We start from the raw sequence: 21,804 nt of genomic DNA, 5'->3' as shown, positions 1-21,804 counted from the left end.
TTTTGACTTGTCCATCGGACAAGTGCAGGAGGAAGTCCACTTGTCCGAACATAAAATGTTTGTCGAGCCCTGCCGTGTGATATACAATGTATAGGAATGTAACAATAAAACAATTATAATAGCACTGAAGTACAGTAGCGCCTTTGTAAAACGACTGAGTGGATTATGTACATTTCTTATTAGAGAATGCTAACGGGCTGACAGTGTAACACCACCGATCAGACACATAGTACAGCACATTTGTGTTGAACTGAAAATGAAGCCAAGACAGACAGTTTATACTTAGATTTTATGAACAGCCACAATGTGCATTCATTTATTTAACAATTGATTACATTTCCATAAAATAATTATGTACATCTTAAATAAAATATCAAACAAGTCAACATTCTTCTTCTCCTCTTCATTGTCTTCAATCTTAAACACAGGAATGAAACAACACATAAAGGCCAACTTGGAAGGAGGCTAGCAGGCAAGAAGTAATTTAATTGCTTAGGCACACTTTAGCTAACAGGCATAACGTCAGAACAAACTGCTTTCCCTGCAAAGTCATCTGCCCTTCTTAGAAATCCAGCATTTTCTGTTGTTTTGACCCACTACCAGACTGCTTTCTGTGCCTGGAACACAAGGCACAAGAGAGGCAGTTCTAGTTCCCCAGACAGCCAGCGAGCAAAGGCAAGCCTCAAGAATGAATATGAAACTTAGTTTAGTTTATTAGTTTATGATATCGAGGACAATCCAAATACATGAACCATATAAAATACAGTAAAAAAGGCAGCGTTAGCCTAGTCGGCTAATTTTCAGCTGAAGTCCCCGGCCAGTTGCAACATGGCATCCTGAAAAGTAACGTCATTAGATCAAGTAAAACATTTAAATATTCTAAGAACACGTGGCTGAGACAAGGTACCCCAACATCACACTTGACAAAAAACACACGTAAGCAAGCTGAGGTTGTTGAAGGGGCTACAACAAACACCACATATGGGGGCAGCAACATGTCAAGCACATAGAAGCCACAGGATTGATGTTATGTTTTTGTGGTTCCAACTAACAGTATCGCCTTTAAACATTTTGGTAAGACATTTCCATGGATATAAACATATTGATGACAAAGGTTTAGAGTGTGCATTTCAACAATCTTGGATGTATGCTGGACAAAATAGGGGATGGATCAGTTGTAAACAATGTACTGTACAAATTGAATAAAAATCTGATGATAAAATCAGCTGTTATTCTCATAGAATACAAATAACAATTAAAAACATTTACAATTATTCCCTTTGATAAAAGCATCATTAAGGTAATGGCTTACACACGTAAGCAAGCTGAGGTGGTTGAAGGGGCTACAACAAACACCACATACACACTTATGGGGGCAGCGTTATGGGGAGGCAGCTCAGAGAGGGATTAATGAGGACAAGTATAGTGCTGTGTCAGCCAGGCTTTCATGTGTGTTGTGAAACTCCTTAAGCAGCCAGAGTGGAGGAGAAAGAAGGGGTATCTCAGTCGCTCTCCCCCTCTTCCTCCGCAGCGTCTCCACTCAGCATCTGCCGGGGCACGCTGCTGAACGCAACCCAGCTGAACGGCACCCAGCTGAACGGGGCGCTGGCCGCGGGGGGGGGCGCCAGGGGGGCCACCACCTGAAGAGGAGAGCAGCAGAAAGAGAGGGATGAGAAAACGGGAAGGACAGGAGAGGAGGGATGAGAAAAGTGAGAGAAGAAGGGGATAGAGGTATGGAGAAAGAGAGGGATGAGAAACAGGAAGGACAGAAGAAGGAGAAGGCAGTCGAGAAGGGAGGGATGAGAAAAGTGAGAGAAGGGGATAGAGGTATGGAGAAAGAGAGGGATGAGGAATGAGAAATGGACAGAAGGAGAAGGCAGTCGAGAAGGGAGGGATGAGAAAAGTGAGAGAAGGGGATAGAGGTATGGACAGGGGTGCAAACTGGCAATGGTCCAAAAAGGTGACACTTTTTTTTTGCCCGTAGATGGTTAGCTCTATCATTAACAGTGGTCTAACAATGATGCGCGTGTAAGTAGCGATGGCCCTGACCTTAACACCCGCATAATTAATGTAAGCAACCTGTTCTCAAAATAATTATGCGGGTTCCCGCAGGTTTCAACAAGTTATATTTAAGACCTTTATAAGACCACTTTTAATAGATTTTAAGACCTATTGAGCAAGTATTGGTATTAGACTCACATTCGTTGATTATTTTCATTAGCAATGCTGGGTGATCTGTTCTGTTGCATATAGAACAATGATAATGTAAGTTAGCCTACTCTATAAATGTCTTGATTCATTTCCATTGCTTCTCAACACATTACTAGATATAATAGCATAAATAACAGAATAAACTCACACACTTACTTACACTGCATAGCCTACATACTGAGATATGGCACACACACACACACACACACACACTATATTTACTAAACCACACACACCGTTGCTACCACTGCAAGTTTGAAGAAATTCTAACTTCACATGCCTACAGTCGAATCGCCTCCTACGATTATCGTATCGTGGCCTCTTGTCTTATCATTTCACATGGCAAAATATCGGGGTTTTGGGCGCAGCTTAACCAATGTCACACGAGCAATAAGTGTGCGATAAGTTTTGTTTTATATGTTGTCTCTCATCCGCATGCGTCGTATTCCCACGCAGTGGGTCTGGCGACAATAATACATTTTCCGGTCTGACTTTTTAAATAAAAATAAAATCGATTCTACGCAAGTCTAAAGCACACAGAAGCCATTAAAAAGGTTTATTTTGAAAGTCTCGCCCTGTGTCTGATCCTGATGTTATAGAAGCAGCATAGCAGCAGGGTAAAAGCGAGGTAAAGGGGGACGCGAGACAGTCTCGGGCAGCGTTCGTAAATTCGCTCTGCGCAATAAATGGACCAAGTAATTTGCAGGCATGAAAACAGGTCGGGGTGAAAAAGGTGAGAAGGATATGAGACCCGGATCCTGCTAGGGCAGTCGGAGACTGAGAGCCAAAAAAGGTTATTGGGGTACCAGAAAGAGACACATCATACTTGCGGGCTCACAAAAGCTCTCCCTCTCACGCTACCACTACCACTTAACACCTTCATCTCACGACCAGGAAGTACAGCACGCACCACAAGGGGTGTCACCAGAGGGGACTGCACCATCCCATTTAGGAGGAGTGCCTTTAGTCAGTCTGCCTGGTCAGTTATGCCTGGTCTGAGGGGCACGTGAATGGAACCTGATTCCAGGGCACCTTAAAGAATTAGGCACCTTTAAATCATTTAGAAAGCACCTAAAACAGTGGATGATCAACACACACACCTGGCAACATTGAAATGTCCTGTCCTATACCTGTATGTCATGTGTACCGCCTGTCTGTGTACCGCCTAACATGTCTTACCTGTACAGTCTGTGTGCTTGTTTTTAGTCTGCTTACCGTGCGTATATGTTGCTTGCTTTTAGTCTGCTTACCGAATATGTACCCTCCCTTTAACCGCCTAGGATTAATGTATGCTCTTTTAACCCTCTGCTTATATGTACCCTCCTTTTAACCGCCTATGATTAATGTATGCTCTTTTAACCCCCTATGTTATGCCCTTAAGCTAAATGCTTGTCCTGTCTACTTTTTTGTGCCTAGGTCTACCTATATTGTATCTTTTAAATGTACTTTTTTCCTCCAGGGAGCCGTATACAACATCATGGCATAGGGACTGCGGATGAAAACTAGCTTTCGGGCTAACTCTGGCGTATTTACAATTTATTTTTGTTTTATTAATATGCACTGTCCCTTGAATAAATCAATGAATCTGAATCTGAATCCCTCACTCACACACACACTCCAATAGGCTACGAGACCAGTGGCGTCATTTCAGCAAAAGCCACGATATGGCATGGTACCGAATGGGGGGGTAGAGGTGGATTTTTTTCCTCCAAATCAGTTATGCAATAGTCAATTTTAGTGAGTTGTTTCTGTACAAAAACTACGAAAATATGAATGTATAATTAAGTGCAAATAAAGTATCTTTACATGTTCACATGTAAACATACACATATGTTGTATAAGAAACTAGACTGACAACTTCTCATGAAATGCGCAACAGTGCAGCTTTAATATAAGCTAGTACAGTGTTTCCCAAACTGTGGGGCGTGGGGGGTACTGCAGGGGGGGCGCGAAAAAAAATAAAATTATATATATATATATTTGATGACGCCCTTAGTCTGTGTACTACGGTAGCAGTCGCACTGTTATTCTGTTCTTGTATGAACTTACATACTGTATTCATTACAGTAATTGTCACTCAATATTTAATTTAATGTTTTCTTGTGCTACCCGAATTAAGAAATGATTAGGATATGGGATTAAAGGGACCGGCGACGGGCTAAAAGAGAAATCCAAATTTCCCGCTAAATTCGGACCAATCACAAAACTGTTTTGAAAGCGCGCCTGTTGAGAGCGATTCAGTCTCGATTGCAGTGCGAACACAAACGACGAGGTTAATTGCAACATTGTAACATATTGTAAATAATGAAAGGAAAAAAACAGACAGATATCTCAACGCCAATGCAGTTGTAGTCCAAAAGAGAAACAATTTTGGAGGGAGAGATCACAGAAGATACACAAGACCACATAACTGTCAAGATTTTAGATTTTAGAATGTTAAGATTTTAGAATGTGATGATGATGTTAGGGTAAAAAAAAAAACATACTCCCCATATTTTCAGGGCTCCAAAAGTATTGGAAAATTTAACACTGGTTTTAGGCAATTTTAGGCAATTAATATTATGAATAATAATGGTTCAAAGGCCCAGCTATGCAACAGGGTACAAGCTACTCATTTACCATAGGTGTGCCCTCATCCTCCACGTCCGAGTGCACGTCTACTTCCTGGTCCACGACTAGTCTCCCTCCGTCCCCTCCATTCAGTCTGCCCTGGGCATCAGCCTTTCTAAACACAGTGTCTGTCTGTTGAGCAAAGAGAAAGGAAAATACACCATTACTCCAAACGTTCAAAAGGTAAACACAGCAAGAGTAGTACACAGGCAACATGTCAAACATGTGGGGCATTTCATGAATTCAAAGATACCGTGAACATATCAATATGAATGCATGCAAGGAAATTCTAAAATTATTTTTTAAAAACAACAACTAATGAGTGCCTTGTATTTATTGATATCAACAAAATAGGCTGATTTAATTGACCATGAACATCAGAGACATACATTACGAATGTTCATTTAAAATACTCTATACTGAGCACTGGTATAAGAACATGAACCAGATAACAGCAGTAAATGCAATAACCCACAGTCGTCGCTGATGATGTTGCATTTTCGATTAGGATACGGGATTAAAGGGACCGGCGACGGGCTAAAAGGGAAATCCAAATGTCCCGCTAAATTCGGACCAATCACAAAACTGTTTTGAAAGCGCGCCTGTTGAGAGCGATTCAGTCTCGATTGCAGTGCGAACACAAACGACGAGGTTAATTGCAACATTGTAACATATTGTAAATAACTACGCCCTAAATCGTAACGAAATGTTGGTCTGGAAGCGGCCTAAATCTAGCTTCAATCTGCTTTTTTTCTGTTCTCCGGTCATAATAACTCGCTGCCTTTCTGCGCAGCCTGAATCAAAGTGGACTGTCTGAATCAATTAGTGGCGGAGGAAATTCATTCGTGGCGGCCCGCCACGAATAAATGCATATAGAGGAAACACTGTACCATGTTGTTGTCATCATATCCGGCCGCCTTGTACTGCTGGTAGAGTTCCGCCTCGCTGTCGTAGTCGTCTGAATATCGCCTTCGCCTGTGGTGCGAATTCTCCCGCCTTTCACGCAAGGAATTCTCCTCATCTTTCACACGTAGCATTTTCTGAACAAAAGGAAAAAGGGGACAACATTTTGTATTTTGCAGGAAGTATACACAAGTTCTTGCAACACACTTGAGAACATGGAATAGTCAAAATACCTCTGAATTTCTTCAGTCAAGTGAGATATGAAAGGGGGGGAAATTAAGAGCAAAGAAGCAAGTTTCATGAGCAAACTCACCCTGGCTTGGACCTCACACTGCCTAAATCTGCACTTCTGTCTTATCTTATTGGGACCCCCGAATTTTTTCATATCCTTGCAAAAGTCACATTGGGTACAGTCCACGGTCCTCCTGCATGGCTCACACTCCCCACACATGCGAATAGAGCGCTTGACCTGAATCAAAGGAAAAAAACAGACAGATATCTCAACGCCAATGCAGTTGTAGTCCAAAAGAGAAACAATTTTGGAGGGAGAGATCACAGAAGATACACAAGACCTCATAACTGTCAAGATTTTAGATTTTAGAATGTTAAGATTTTAGAATGTTAAGATGATAAAAAAAACCTTAGATCCACGGCGCCTTTCGGTCTTGTAATCGGGGGTGCTGCACTGTTTCTCTACTCTCTCAGGCTCAGCTACCTTCTCACGGCTCTTCTTTGGACGGTACGTGATCTCCAACGAGGAGTTCTTGTCTAAACAACGGCAATAACAAAGTCTCAGGGATGTGACAAGTGTTCACCTTGAAAGTCGGAAAATCACACTGCATTCACAAAAAGATGCTATCATATTCTAACTAGGGTGGAAAATAAAGCCATTAGACCCTCACCTCGGCATTTCATGCAGTACCACTCCCTGATTGCCTTGGCCATCTTCTCTGTGACATTGATGCAGTGACCATGAAACCACTCGTTGCAGTTGTCACAGGCACTAAGCAAAAAAAACAGATATGTTGTGAGCCTTATGACACCTTCATCACAATGTTTGATAATCACATGTTATGACTTGGCTAGCAAACTCACATCATGAAGCAGTTGATGTCCGGTTTTCTGCAAATGCAGTACAATGGTGTGTTTTTAGAATGTTTTTTAGCCCAGGCCTGAAAGACACAATGAACAATGAGGAAGGAGGAAAAGAATACAATCTTTATCAGAAAACGATGTATCCACTCACTGCAAAGTAAGTGGCTTTGGATAAAAGTGTGAACTAAATGGCATAATTATACAGTCATGCGAAAAAAATGTAGGACATCCCATGAAATATTTAGTTATTTTTTAAAGAAATAAGGACATATCAATATATGGTGTTCTTTCAAGCAACGTCTAGAGATAAAGGTGATGTAATTGAACCAAGAACAATGACAATTTTATTGTTACTGTTATCATTTATTTAACAACATATGAACAAAGCTGCCAATTCCTACTGAGGAAAAAGTCACGGCCCCAATAGCCTTTGGCTGAAGTAACATAAAAAAAAATCAGTCCTTCGTCACTTACATCGTCGTCCTCGATGAAACTTTTAGGTGGATTGGTTACCCTAGCCTAGATGGTCTTTGTGACATTTCACAATCACAAACATATATGTACAGAAACTCACTAAAGTATAAAACACTGCTAAAATACTGCTTCTCTTCAAATCACTCCATGACACTTTGAGGTCAGTGCATTTGTTTTGTTGGTGAACTACCGTAATAACCCTAAACCCTAGAGAGTGCAACTTCTGTGCTTTCAGAAACTGTTGGATTTTTTTCGATTGCATATATAGTTCAAGAATTACGATAGTTTGAACGAACCCTGTAAATTCCTGTTGAGAAGTTATCGCAACATAGAAATAACTTTTTTTTTATTTGATTACTTCTTATGTTTCTACTTCCATCTTAAGAACTTTTTAAGACGTTTTATTTCAACTGCAGCAGAGTTTAGCAGACAGGAAGATGTTAGCTTGGGCATCATGTGACTTGGATGAGATGAGATGTAGACCCCCCCCCCCCTCCCCAAATATTTTTTTTGCAGATCTGCATGATTCACGTAGGTCACCTATTTTGAGGTAAAAACGGCGAATTTCACCTAAAGGTGACAAGTTTGCACCAGTGTATGGAGAAAGAGAGGGATGAGAAATGGGAAGGACAGGAAGGAGAAGGCAGTCGAGAAGGGAGGGATGAGAAAAGTGAGAGAAGAAGGGGATAGAGGTATGGAGAAAGAGAGGGATGAAGAAGAGAGGGATGAAAGGGAGAAAATAAAGAAAAGAAATAGCAGACGATGAGGGAGAAGTGGGGGAGTAGATTTGTTTGGGAAATGTGTGACATAATATGGAGAAAGAGAAAGGATAGATACAGGTACAAAATAATATTTTAATGAATTATAAGAAATATGAAAACAATCCATTGGGCAATATGTAACATAAGAGTATAGACTTACCTATACACCTGACCTGAGCACTGCAATGATACAGTATCCTCTAGGCTAAGTCCTCAAGACCTATGTAATGTATGACCTCTGACCTGTCTGTGTGCCCCCCCCCCCCTCTCTCTCTCACCTTCCCCGACGTCTCTTTCTTCATTCGCTCAGCTGGGGGAGCCAAATACTCCGGTGGGAAGGGCAACTACCCACCACACACACACAGGCCCCATGTGACAATTTACCAGAAACACACACACACACACACACACACGAAAGCACACACACACACACGAACGCACACACACACAGACAAAGAAACAGACACACCAATGCCAATAACAAAAACACACAAACACACAAACCTCTCCTTCACTGTTCTCTGAGGATGCTGATGCTGTAGCATCTGAGTCTGCATCTGAGTCTGCATCTGAGTCTGCAACATAAAAACAGGGTTCAGAGTATCACTAGTGGTGGTCTAGTGGATAGTGAGTTGGACTTGTGATCGGAAGGTTGTGAGTTCAAATCCCGCCTGAAGCCACACCACTACTAGTGTGCCCTTGGGTAAGGCACTTAGCCCTCAGTTACTCCAGGGGGAATGTCCCTGTAATTCGTAATTGTAAGTCGCTTTGGATAAAAGCGTCTGCTAAATGGCAAAATTAATTAAATTAAATTATTACTACATGAACACTATTTATTTACACTTGAGACTTGGGATAGCTACTAAGACTTGGGGTAGTTTACCTGAAGAGTCCTCGTCCGCCCTCATTCGCTCAGCTGGGGGAGCCAAATACTCCGGTGGGAAGGGCAACTACCCACCACACACACACAGGCCCCATGTGACAATTTACCAGAAACACACACACACACACACACACACATGAACGCACACACACACACAAACGCGCACACACACACACACAGACAAAGAAACAGACACACCAATGCCAATAACAAAAACACACATAAACACACACACAAACAAAGTGTAAAAATACAGCAATACAATGGAAAAAAGTATAGACAGAAAAAAAACACAGAAAAAGAAGAGAAAGTATATGAATAAGATGCAAAAATTAACAAATGAAAGCATAAAATAATAATCAAATGGCAAATAATTAAAACAGTGATTATCTTTGTAAATTGGAAATGATAAAGTGGCAACATTCAATGATGTTACTGTTATTGATCGTACTGATTGATCTGTAGCAGAAACAATAACAACTCACCGTGTTGAGGTAGGGCGTAGTGCCTGCAGACTGAAGGGAGTTCACTCCAGGGCGTGAAAGGAGGGAAAGATGAGGGGATGAGGATGAAGGAAGGGTAACACCAGGACTACTCCTTCTCCTAAGCAACAGAGAGGGGTGGGGGGGTTAGAGAATGATGGCATAAACAATTCTACACTTTTTATTGTCATAATATTGGCATGCTGTGTATCAAACTCACTTCTTTCCTCCATCTCTCTCTCTTTCCCTATCCCTGTGTCCCTCTCCTTCACTGTTCTCTGAGGATGCTGATGCTGTAGCATCTGAGTCTGCATCTGCAATAGGGCTGGGTTCAAAAAATCGATTTCCCGATTCTGAATCGATCTTCATTAAATGAGCGATTTATCGATTCATAAGTCCCGAGATCGATCTTTCATGTTTTTTTTTTTTTTTTTTTTAATTTGTTTTTGTATATATAAACCCCTCAAAAAACGTTCGGAAACGCTTTTTTTGTTGATTATTACCGGTAGGCTATGTTTGTAGCCCCTTTATTTACATCGGCTGCAGTAAAGCATGTTAAAAAGCACTTTTTGTAGTTGCAAAATGTTGGTCAATGATGTTCATATGTTCCAATAAAATGTGTTCCAATAAAAAGTACATTCATGTAACTGCTTTGGAGTCAATTCATTGATATGTTTAACAATGCTACATGTTATAGGATTCCTTGAACCATTTATAGCATTAATTCTGAGAATCTCTTTCATATTCAAGCAAAAAATGTATATTTTAACTAGATCGAATCGGAATCGAATCGAATCGAATCGAATCGTGAATCGAATCGAATCGTGAGCTCACTGAGCTGGTGAATCGGAATCGAATCGTTTTGGGAAATCAGTGGCGATACCCAGCCCTGATCTGCAACATAAAAACAGGGATCAGAGTATCACTAGCGGTGGTCTAGTGGATAGTGTAGGGTAGTGGTGGTCTAGTGGATAGTGAGTTGGACTTGTGATCGGAAGGTTGTGAGTTCAAATCCCGCCTGAAGCCACACCACTACTAGTGTGCCCTTGGGTAAGGCACTTAGCCCTCAGTTACTCCAGGGGGAATGTCCCTGTAAGTCGCTTTGGATAAAAGCGTCTGCTAAATGGCAAAATTAATTAAATTAAATTATTACTACATGAACACTATTTATTTACACTTGAGACTTGGGATAGCTACTAAGACTTGGGGTAGTTTACCTGAAGAGTCCTCGTCCACCCTCATTCGCTTAGCTGGGGGAGCCAAATACTCCGGTGGGAAGGGCAACTACCCACCACACACACACAGGCCCCATGTGACAATTTACCAGAAACACACACACACACACACACACACACATGAACGCACACACACACACAAACGCGCACACACACACACACAGACAAAGAAACAGACACACCAATGCCAATAACAAAAACACACATAAACACACACACAAACAAAGTGTAAAAATACAGCAATACAATGGAAAAAAGTATAGACAGAAAAAAAACACAGAAAAAGAAGAGAAAGTATATGAATAAGAAGCAAAAATTTACAAATGAAAGCATAAAATAATAATCAAATGGCAAATAATTAAAACAGTGATTATCTTTGTAAATTGGAAATGATAAAGTGGCAACATTCAATGATGTTACTGTTATTGATCGTACTGATTGATCTGTAGCAGAAACAATAACAACTCACCGTGTTGAGGTAGGGCGTAGTGCCTGCAGACTGAAGGGAGTTCACTCCAGGGCGTGAAAGGAGGGAAAGATGAGGGGATGAGGATGAAGGAAGGGTAACACCAGGACTACTCCTTCTCCTAAGCAACAGAGAGGGGTGGGGGGGTTAGAGAATGATGGCATATAATTAAACAATTCTACACTTTTTATTGTCATATAATATTGGCATGCTGTGTATCAAACTCACATCTTTCCTCCATCTCTCTCTCTTTCCCTATCCCTGTGTCCCTCTCCTTCACTGTTCTCTGAGGATGCTGATGCTGTAGCATCTGAGTCTGCAACATAAAAACAGGGATCAGAGTATCACTACATGAACACTATTTATTTACACTTGAGACTTGGGATAGCTACTAAGACTTGGGGTAGTTTACCTGAAGAGTCCTCGGGACGGGAGTTCACTCCAGGGCGTGAAAGGAGGGAAAGATGAGGGGATGAGGATGAAGGAAGGGTAACACCAGGACTACTCCTTCTCCTAAGCAACAGAGAGGGGTGGGGGGGTTAGAGAATGATGGCATATAATTAAACAATTCTACACTTTTTATTGTCATATAATATTGGCATGCTGTGTATCAAACTCACTTCTTTCCTCCATCTCTCTCTCTTTCCCTATCCCTGTGTCCCTCTCCTTCACTGTTCTCTGAGGATGCTGTAGCATCGGAGTCTGCAACATAAAAACAGGGATCAGAGTATCACTACATGAACACTATTTATTTACACTTGAGACTTGGGATAGCTACTAAGACTTGGGGTAGTTTACCTGAAGAGTCCTCGTCCACCCTCTCATATTGTAACAGTCTGTCAAGAAGAAAGCTGCACGGGAAATCAACGGATAGAGTCACTGTTAACCCTAATGATGATATAATAGGCTAGTCTCAAGCCATCCTTACCAGGTTAGCCAGGAACATAATGTCATTTATGTTAGCCTACATCATGGATGACAAGATGTTATTCCAATGAAGCATTTCCCATTCATACCCACCTTTTGTCTCTGGAAACTCTAAGCAGCTTTCTCTGAGATCTTCCAAGTTCTTCCTGAAAACATTCCTGCTCCTGAACAGACAAGAGAACACAAATTCAATACTATTAAGTATTTGTGTTGTGGGAAAATACTGTAGCGGTCCTTAACTAGGGATTGAGACAACATTAGAATACTCACATAAACCAGACATTTCAACTTGCGTTTAAGGTGTTTGTATTTCGTCTTGTAATCCACCTCCATATCGGCTTGACCGTTCATTTCTGACACGGGGATGATGAACACACGTTTATGGGAATTCTGACTTCACTTCGGTCCTCTTCTCAGAACCACAATTACTGTCAATACACTTAATGGGCACACTCTGTTGACAACGTCATTAGAACATACTGGTAAAGTCTAGGCTATTGACGTTAGAATTATAAGGTTCTATCTCAATTTTTGTCAAAATTTAGTTTTTTTACATCTGATCCATTAGGTGTTTATTAATGCCTGTGTGGTGTTATTTTTAAAATGTTGACATTTTTGAGTTAGTAATTCATAAAATACAAAGGTTCCATCTCACAAAACATAATGGAATGTAAAAACGTTGACGCTCAATATCTCTGAACTGCCCTAAACGGAGATAGAACCTTATCATTCTAAACGGAGATAGAACCTTATCATTCTAAACGGAGATAGAACCTTATCATTCTAAACGGAGATAGAACCTTCTCATTCTAAACGGAGATATAACCTTCTCATTCTAAACGGAGATAGAACCTTCTCATTCTAAACGGAGATAGAACCTTATAATTCTAAACGGAGATAGAACCTTATCATTCTAAACGGAGATAGAACCTTATCATTCTAAACGGAGATAGAACCTTCTCATTCTAAACGGAGATAGAACCTTATCATTCTAAACGGAGATAGAACCTATATAATTCTAAACGGAGATAGAACCTTATCATTCTAAACGGAGATAGAACCTTATCATTCTAAGCTCACGAAATGTTATAGTGACAAAATGAAAGCCACGTGTCTTCACTGAGTCCTTTTTCAAATCTTAAATCTGCAAAGCAAGTTCAAGTTGGAAAAGAAAGTTATCTATTTAATGTTGCTGGCCAATAGTGTCTTCTATGGATGCAATGCAGTTAGCGAAGTCGATTATTCACGAGAGAGAAGTAAATAACAAACTAAAGTCGTGTATTTAATTTTTGCAGTGGTTTTTAAGTCGCTGTTCTCACACTTGAGCTAGCCTAGCGAGCTAACTAGCGCTGCTATGGCGCATGTGTCTATCAAACTTGTACGACAGTTACAGCTTGTAGAACACTTACTAAGCTGTCTATTCATACACAGGTTGCTCATTTAGACTTGTCTACGTTCAGCCAAATTAGATCATCATCATTATTATTATATTTACCTTCCAAAGATAAGTTAAATAAAGAAGAATTAAACAGTGATCCTCCACGGTGATCAATCAGCGAAGCACGTGCAGGTGTGTCAATCAGACGTCACGTGGTGCCACGCAGCAGACGTCACGTGTTAATCAGACATCACGTGGTGCCACGCAGCAGACAGACGTCATTATCACGTTGATTTCTGTCATGACAAGATATAAACTCCTCAAAAAAAGTTTGGAAACGTTATTTCAGTCGATTCTTCCTCCCCTTTAATAATACCAACTGGTATTGTATTTTATATGGTTGCAAAGCCTGATTAGTCACCTTTACAACGAGGTACAAGTTGTCTTGTAAGGATCATGCATTCGTGGAATGAGCAACACAGCTAAACGTGTGGGTAGCGGCCCAAAAATTCTTCTGTCAATGTGGCATAGTTGTGGCATGCAAATTCATAGCATTTTTGGTCAGGGACTTTTTGAGCTATTTGACCAAAGCCAGGGGTAGGGGAGGCTGTATGCATATCAGGGGGGGGGGGGGGGCGGGATGGGGGAGATGGCTAGGGGTAGGGGAGGCTGTAGGCATGGGAGAACAGGTAGGTTTTGAGGTGGAATTTAAAAGTGAGGAGTGAGGGTGAGTCTCTGAGTGGTTGAGGGAGAGAGTTCCAGAGGCGGGGTGCAGCTCGTGAAAAGGCACGGTGACCGAAGCCTTTGAGTTTTGAGGGTGGGACAGTGAGGGGAACAATGGATGAGGATCGGAGGGTACGGGTAGGGCGGTGGGGGAGAAGGAGGTCAGTCAGGTAAGGGGAGGCCAGGCTATGGAGGGCTCTGTATGTGAGGATGAGGATTTTGAATTGGATCCGTTCTTTGATGGGGAGCCAGTGGAGAGAGTGGAGGACAGGAGTGATGTGGTCACGGGAGCGGGTGTTTGAGAGGAGGCGTGCAGCAGAGTTTTGGACCATCTGGAGTCTATGGAGGGAGAGGGAGGTGATGCCGGTGAGTAGGGAGTTGCAGTAGTCAAGGCGGGAGGAGATGAAGGCGTGGATGAGGGATTCAGCAGCGGGGGGGGAGAGGCAGTGTCTGATTTTTGCAATGTTTCGGAGGTGGAAGTAGGATGTCTTGACAATAGAACTGACATGGGGATCGAATGAGAGGGTGGGGTCCAGAATGAAGCCGAGGTTGCGAGCCAGGGGGGAGGGGGTGATGGTAGTGTCGTCAATGGTGAGTGTGATGGGTCCGGTTTTATTGAGGATGGATTTGGTGCCGATGAGGATGACTTCGGTCTTTTCACTGTTGAGTTTGAGGAAGTTGTGTGTGAGCCAGGTTTTTATTGCTGAAATGCAGTTTTCGATGTGAGTGAGGGGTGGGTTCTGGGTGGAGTTTGTGCTGATGTAAATCTGGGTGTCGTCGGCGTAGCAGTGGAAGTCCAGGTTGAATTGGCGGATGATGTGACCGAGGGGGAGTGTGTAGCAGAGGAAGAGCAGGGGGCCGAGGACTGAGCCTTGTGGGACCCCCTGTGTGACAGAGGAGGAGGAGGAGGTGTGACCGGATAGGGAGATGAACTGTTGTCTGTTGGTGAGGTAGGAGGTGAGCCAGTCCAGGGCGGTGCCCTCAACACCCAGTTGGCGCAGCCTTTGAAGGAGGCTCAATCAAATTGAATAATTTCAAAAAAGTGTTTAGTGCAAATTACATTCCTCATCAAGTATGCCAGGCATGCTAGGCATTATGCTAACACAGGCAGGCTAACGGCTAACTTTAACTCAAAATGTCCACCCTGTTAGTGTCCACTCTGTTAGCCCTATTCAACTAACAGAGTGTATTCTAAATAAAATACAATTTAGGTGCCTGAGCTCGACCACTATGTTTTTCAGCAAGTTAGATATGTCCTTTATATAATAGAACATTAAAATATAGGTAAATCAACAATTTATTTTTCAGAAGTTATGAAGTCCAAATGGCACCCTATTAAAAACATTACCCAAGCCTTTTCTGCTCTCTGAATTGCTTGAACGAGAACGCATCATGAACACAGTCACAGGTGTATGAAATCTGACAGTCTCTGTCGACCCCTGGAGGTTAATTTAAGTAGTATTGAATGACGTCTTACTTCCTTCTCTTCATGTGGTTGATGTGTGAACATTTGATGTGACGATCTATCTATCCCTCTCTCCTCTGCCACCTTACCTGCACTGCACTCAGATGGAGGTAGAAGTGTCCTTGGTCTGGACAGTTTCCTTTGGGGACCCCCTGGGTACAGTTCAAGTTTAGCAGGGGACAGGGGCGTACGGTTAGCATCCAGACATGTTGGCTTCTCCTCCCTCCCTGACCACCAGACCGCTTCCACCTCCAACACCTCTGAGACTTCGTACCGTCCTCCACGACCCATGTCGTGTCCCAGGGGAAGCCTCGACCCTTATGACTCTGATGAGGTAATGTTCTAAGGAACAGATCTATGATCATCTTTCCATCTTTCTTATTTGCACCCTGTTCAGACAATGAGGTAGGACCTTTGGCTACACAAATGTTTTTATAATAGTCTAATATGTATAGTAGATTGATTGATTGTTTGTTTGTTTTTGTGTGTATGTTAGATGTACATCTCCAACCCCCCACCCACAACAGTGGGCCGGCAGACCCCCGTTACCGCGGCTGGGACTGGGCAACCCCTTAAAGCCCCTGGGACGATAGCAGGGGACAGGGGCGTACAGTTAGCATCCAGACATGTTGGCTTCTCCTCCTCCCTCCCTGACCACCAGACGACCGCTTCCACCTCCAACACCTCTGAGACTTCGTACCGTCGTCCTCCACGACCCATGTTGTGTCACTGTGGAAGCTTCAACCCTCATGACTCTGATGAGGTAATGTTCTAAGGAACAGATCTATGATCATCTTTCCATCTTTCTTATCTGACGCTTTTATCCAAAGTGACTTACATTGCAGTGAGTGCATACATTTTCTTTCAGTGTGTTCCCAGTGGGAATCGAACGCACAACCTAAGCGTTGTTATCACCATGCTCTACCTACTGAGCCACATCATACAATGGTTTATGTCTTTACCTAGCAACGTACACTACTACCAACTTACACACAAATGTAGGTTAGTTGGCTAGCTACCTATCAAACCAGCTACATGAGCTGTACACATGGTTGTGGTGGTGTACACCACTCAGGCCTCTTTTCCACCATCGCAAACCTAGTTCTAGTTCTGGGCTGGTGCTAGTGCCGGTTCGCAGTTGGTTCAACTTGCAAACCTTCTAAGAACCGGTTTGCTTTTCCAAGGGCTAGAGAGCCACGTCATTACATCACTGTATACCAGGGGTGGGGAACCTCCGGCCTCGGGGCCGTATAAGGCCCGCGAGACCGTTTGATCCGGCCTACGAGGCAATTAATAAAAACTGTATGTACGTGCTGAGGATTTTCCCATTCTGAGGAGACATGCACTGAAGTTTGCGTCAGTGTTTGGGACCACCTACTGCTGTGAGCAGTTCTTTTCAAAACTGACTCTTGCAAAGACTCGGTTCCGCTCAAGACTGACTGACCCAAACCTGCAAAACCAGCTGCGAGTAGCATCATCATCATTACCAGCTGACACCAAACGCCTCGCCGAAGAGAAACAGTTCCAGCCATCGCATTAGGTAAGTCCGATATGTGTTCAATAATTTGTTTTAATTAATTATTTAATTAATAATAAATCTGTGGTAACCAAGACAGTCTGTTTGTTTCCTAACCAAGCAGGTAGGCTACCCGGTGGCCGTGGCTGGAGCCTAATCAGGAGGACTCGGGACAGCTGACTGGGTGTCCTGGTTACAGCTTAAAAGGCGTTCCAGTCCACAAGCTCTCTCTCTCTCCTCCAGCACCATTATTCTATATTACACCGTACAACACCCTCCTCGCCATACTTTCCTGCATTCACTCACTTACACTACTGATACACTGATTCTCATACCCCATTGGATTATTGTTCAGTTTGGCATACCTTAGTTCTATTAAATTCTTGTTATTCTGATTATACATGGTGTGTGTGTCCCTTTTTGTTATGGTCCAGAGCCAGGCCGTAACAATGGCCCTTGAAGGATGTTCTAAAAATGTAAATGGCCCTTGACAGGAAAAAGGTTCCCCACCCCTGCTGTATACCACTGGTCCAACGTATTTGTGACAGCAGCTGGTGAAACCGGGAACAAGTCGGCAACCAATCAAATTGTTCAGACTTTTATTCTGAAAAATGTAAATAAATCTAACGTTGAAAATCAATGACACAACTCGCTAGTCAAGCCAACATTTTGCAATGCAATGGATTCGGTGAGTAATCCCCACTACTCTACACTAACTAGGTAGTTGATTTGAGTAGTGATTTTTTTTTTCTTAGCCCTTCTATATGTCACTTATTTAATCAATCATACATTTCATTTTGATTAAAATATCACCGTCGAGGCTGGGTTAGACAGGTTGTAGGTTCTGTACCAGAATCTTGAAACCAGGAGCTCATAACCAGTGGAGAATATGGCAGAAATTGTATTGGACGGACAGTGGGATGATTTTACCAAGCTCTCAGACGAGGAGTTGTCAATATAGAATATTATGCAAAATTCAAGCAAGATCTCACAGTCATACACACACACACACACACACACACACACACACACACACACACACACACACACTGATAAGTTGGCAAGAGCTCTGGTATTTCTCAGTCTAATGGTCTGGGCAGGATTGGCTTTCACAGCTTACCCCTGCCAAAGCAATACAAACCCATACAGTACCCCCCCACTCTTTGGGTACAAAGACCAAATTTAGATTAGATTAGATTCAACTTCATTGTCATTGCAGAGTACAAGTACCAGACAATGAAATGCAGTTTAGCATCTAACCATAAGTGAAAATAGGGATATGGTGCAAAGACATGATAGTGTAGATAAAAATAGAATATGTACAGTTATGAAATGATGAGTACGGTTACACATGGTTACATGAAACCAATATGGTGGAAACTCCCAGGTGTGACGATCTATTTGTTATGTGATGAATCCCCTAGAAAGTGTTTCTATTAGACCCAAAGAGTCAGACCCCCCAGTGCTCTCATTGACATAGTAGCATCTCTCCTGTGCTGTCCCAGTTGTCCATAGAGGACCCAGAGGATGCAGAGCTGGCCTACGCCATGAGAGACCTGCCGCCTTCTCCCCGGCCTGGAGAGCCAGAACACACGCCACCGGTGGGCCGGCAGACCCCCGTTACCGACCCGGAGCTCGACGGGACCGCGGTTGGGACTGGGCAACCCTATAAAGCCCCTGGGGCGATCTCGCTCCCCCGCCCCACCCCCTGCGACCGCTCCGGTGTGCCCATGGTCCCTCCCAGGCCGAGCCGTGCCCCTCTGGAGACGGAGTTTCAGCCCCTGCAGCATAGGAGGTACCAGGGCTCCCTCCCTGGTTCCCCCCTCAGCCGCTCCTTAACACGTTGCCCCTGGGGTCGCTTTGACCCCTACGACTCCGCTGAGGTGGGTGTGTGAGGTGTGGGGAGGGGATGATATGGGCTGGGGGTGTGTGTGTGTGTGTGTGGATGTTCTGGGCTGGGTGGGTGTGTGTGTGGATGTTCTGGGATGGGTGGGTGTGTGTGTGTGGATGTTCTGGGCTGGGTGGGTGTGTGTGTGTGTGGATGTTCTGGGCTGTGTGGGTGTGTGTGTGTGGATGTTCTGGGCTGGGTGTGTGTGTGTGTGGATGTTCTGGGCTGGGTGGGTGTGGGGTGTAGGAGGGGATGATGTGGGCTGGGGGTGTGTGAGTGTGTGTGTGTGTGTGTGTCTGTGTGTGTGTGTGTGTGTGTATGTTCTGGGCTGGGTGTGTGTGTGTGTGTGTGTGGATGTTCTGGGCTGTGTGGGTGTGTGTGTGTGTGTGGATGTTCTGGGCTGTGTGGGTGTGTGTGTGTGTGTGTGTGGATGTTCTGGGCTGGGTGTGTGTGTGTGTGTGGATGTTCTGGGCTGGGTGTGTGTGTGTGTGGATGTTCTGGGCTGGGTGGGTGTGGGGTGTAGGAGGGGATGATGTCGGCTGGGGGTGTGTGAGTGTGTGTGTGTGTGTGTGTGTGTGTGTGTGTGGATGTTCTGGGCTGTGTGGGTGTGTGTGTGTGTGGGTGTGGATGTTCTGGGCTGGGTGGGTGTGTGTGTGTGGATGTTCTGGGCTGGGTGTGTGTGTGTGGATGTTCTGGGCTGGGTGGGTGTGGGGTGTAGGAGGGGATGATGTGGGCTGGGGGTGTGTGAGTGTGTGTGTGTGTGTGTGTGTGTGTGTGTGTGTGTGTGTGTGTGTGTGTGTGTGTGTGGATGTTCTTGGCTGGGTGGGTGTGTGTCATCTCATACTGTATTCCTTAACCCCTGCAGGACCAGGATAAGGAGTATGTGGGCTTTGCCACTCTGCCCAACCAGGTCCACAGGAAGTCAGTAAAGAAGGGGTTTGCCTTTACACTCATGGTAGCAGGTGAGAGATCTGTTAAGCATTATCGCTGTACAAACTTTCACTTGGTCGTTTATTCATTTGTCATTACGACTATAATGATCTCCTTCTCTCTCTAGGGGAGACTGGTCTGGGTAAATCCACTCTGATCAACAGTCTGTTCCTCACCGACCTCTACAAATACAGGAAGGTGCTGAATGCAGAGGGTGAGACTGACAGATTCTTCCTATAGGGTTAGGGGTTACCTACCACACAGTGCTTTGTTCGGCATTGACATGTAAACATGATTGTACAGGTTGATGTATGAAGTTGCTTCAAATTGAGCGGATGCTGTGATCTCACAGTGTAACTTTGTGTGTGTGTGTGTGTGTGTGTGTGTGTGTGTGTGTGTAGAGCGCATCACACAGACTGTGTCACCAGAAACACCATTGGCATTGAGGAGAAGGGAGTGAAACTCTGACTCACCATCATTGACACGCCAGGCTTCGGTGATGCCATCAACAATAAAGAGAGGTGTGTGTGTGTGTGACATTATGATAACGATTTGTATCTACAGTATCACTTTGCCTTTTCTCAAACTCCTAGCTCTTCACATGGTGTGATAGCTCTCGATCTGGTCTTGCTTTCTCTGTAGCTGGAAGGAGATAGAGGACTACATCGACCAGCAGTTTGAGCAGTACTTCAGAGACGAGAGCGGGTTTAACAGGAAGAACATTATACGACAACCGAGTCCACTGCTGCCTCTACTTCATCTCTCCCTTTGGCCACGGGTGAGAGGCCTGACACACACTCCTACTTCACACGTCTAATGATCACAAGGTTGGCAGATCAGCGGTTCGAGCCCCGGCTGGCCACATGGGAGAGATGTCCTTGGGCAAGACACTGAACCCCAAAATTGCTCCCAGTGAGCGGGCCAGCGCCTTGCATGGCAGCTTGCTGCCATTGGTGTGTGAATGTGTGTGTGAATGGGTGAATGAGAGGCCGTTGTAAAGCGCTTTGGAGCAGCAAAAAAGGCGCTATATAAGTGCAGTCCATTTACCATTACACAGTTACATTACACACATGCTCAAACTACACACACTCCTACTTCACACAGTTACATTACACACACGCTCAAACTACACACACTCATACTCCCCTTCCCATGTGTCCCCAGCACTACCTACTTTTTTCTTTTTATTTATTTTGTTTCTTTTTTATTACTACTCGATCTTTTCAGTTTGTAAAGCGTCTTTGAGTGTATAGAAAAGCGCCATATAAGTCTAATATATTATTATTATTATTATTATACTTCACACAGTTACCGTTACACACATGCCCAAACTACACACACTCCCACAACTGTATGTTTGTGTGTATGTGTGTATGTGGGTCCTCAGTCTCCGGCCGTTGGACGTGGAGTGTATGAGAGCGCTACATGAGAAAGTCAACATCGTACCTGTTCTGGCCAAAGCTGACAGCCTCACGCCCACCGAGGTCCGCAAGATGAAACAAAGGGTAACAAAGACGACTACACACACCTGTCTGGTCACCCAAAACACACACACCTGTCTGGTCACCCAACACACACACACACCTGGCCACTCACACACCTGGCCACTCGCTTCACACACACATCAGCCACCCCTTTGCTGACCTTCCTCTCCATTTTGCTATTTGCTAATACTCATTTAGCGTATCGCTAATACGTTTGCTATGCTGTTCTATATCTGCATTATAATGCTAGTCTACGCCTATGCTGCTGTGTGTGCGTGTGTCTGTACAGATCCGAGAGGAGATTGAGCATTTTGGGATCAATATCTACCAGTTCCCTGAGTGTGACTCTAGCGAGGATGAGGAGTTCAGACTG

At 43.8% G+C, this 21,804-nt stretch overlaps 1 pseudogene across 1 annotated transcript in view; it reads left to right on the top strand.

Annotated features, from left to right (window-relative positions):
- Window positions 1-15,902: 15,902 nt before the first annotated feature.
- The window catches only part of LOC308163565 (septin-5-like), a 9,570-nt pseudogene continuing 3,668 nt past the window's right edge, over window positions 15,903-21,804 (top strand). The window contains exons 1-8 of the transcript in view: window positions 15,903-15,947; window positions 18,635-19,012; window positions 19,883-19,979; window positions 20,075-20,161; window positions 20,349-20,468; window positions 20,590-20,725; window positions 21,335-21,452; window positions 21,721-21,804. The exon at window positions 21,721-21,804 is cut by the window's right edge and continues 18 nt beyond it. The product of the transcript in view is annotated as a septin-5-like (transcript). The remainder of the gene's footprint in view (window positions 15,948-18,634; window positions 19,013-19,882; window positions 19,980-20,074; window positions 20,162-20,348; window positions 20,469-20,589; window positions 20,726-21,334; window positions 21,453-21,720) is intronic.

This window comes from Nansenia antarctica, assembly GCF_963989245.1.
Source record: "Nansenia antarctica genome assembly, chromosome: 8".
Lineage (NCBI taxonomy): Eukaryota > Metazoa > Chordata > Actinopteri > Argentiniformes > Microstomatidae > Nansenia > Nansenia antarctica.
This window is presented reverse-complemented; position numbering and strand designations above follow the sequence as displayed.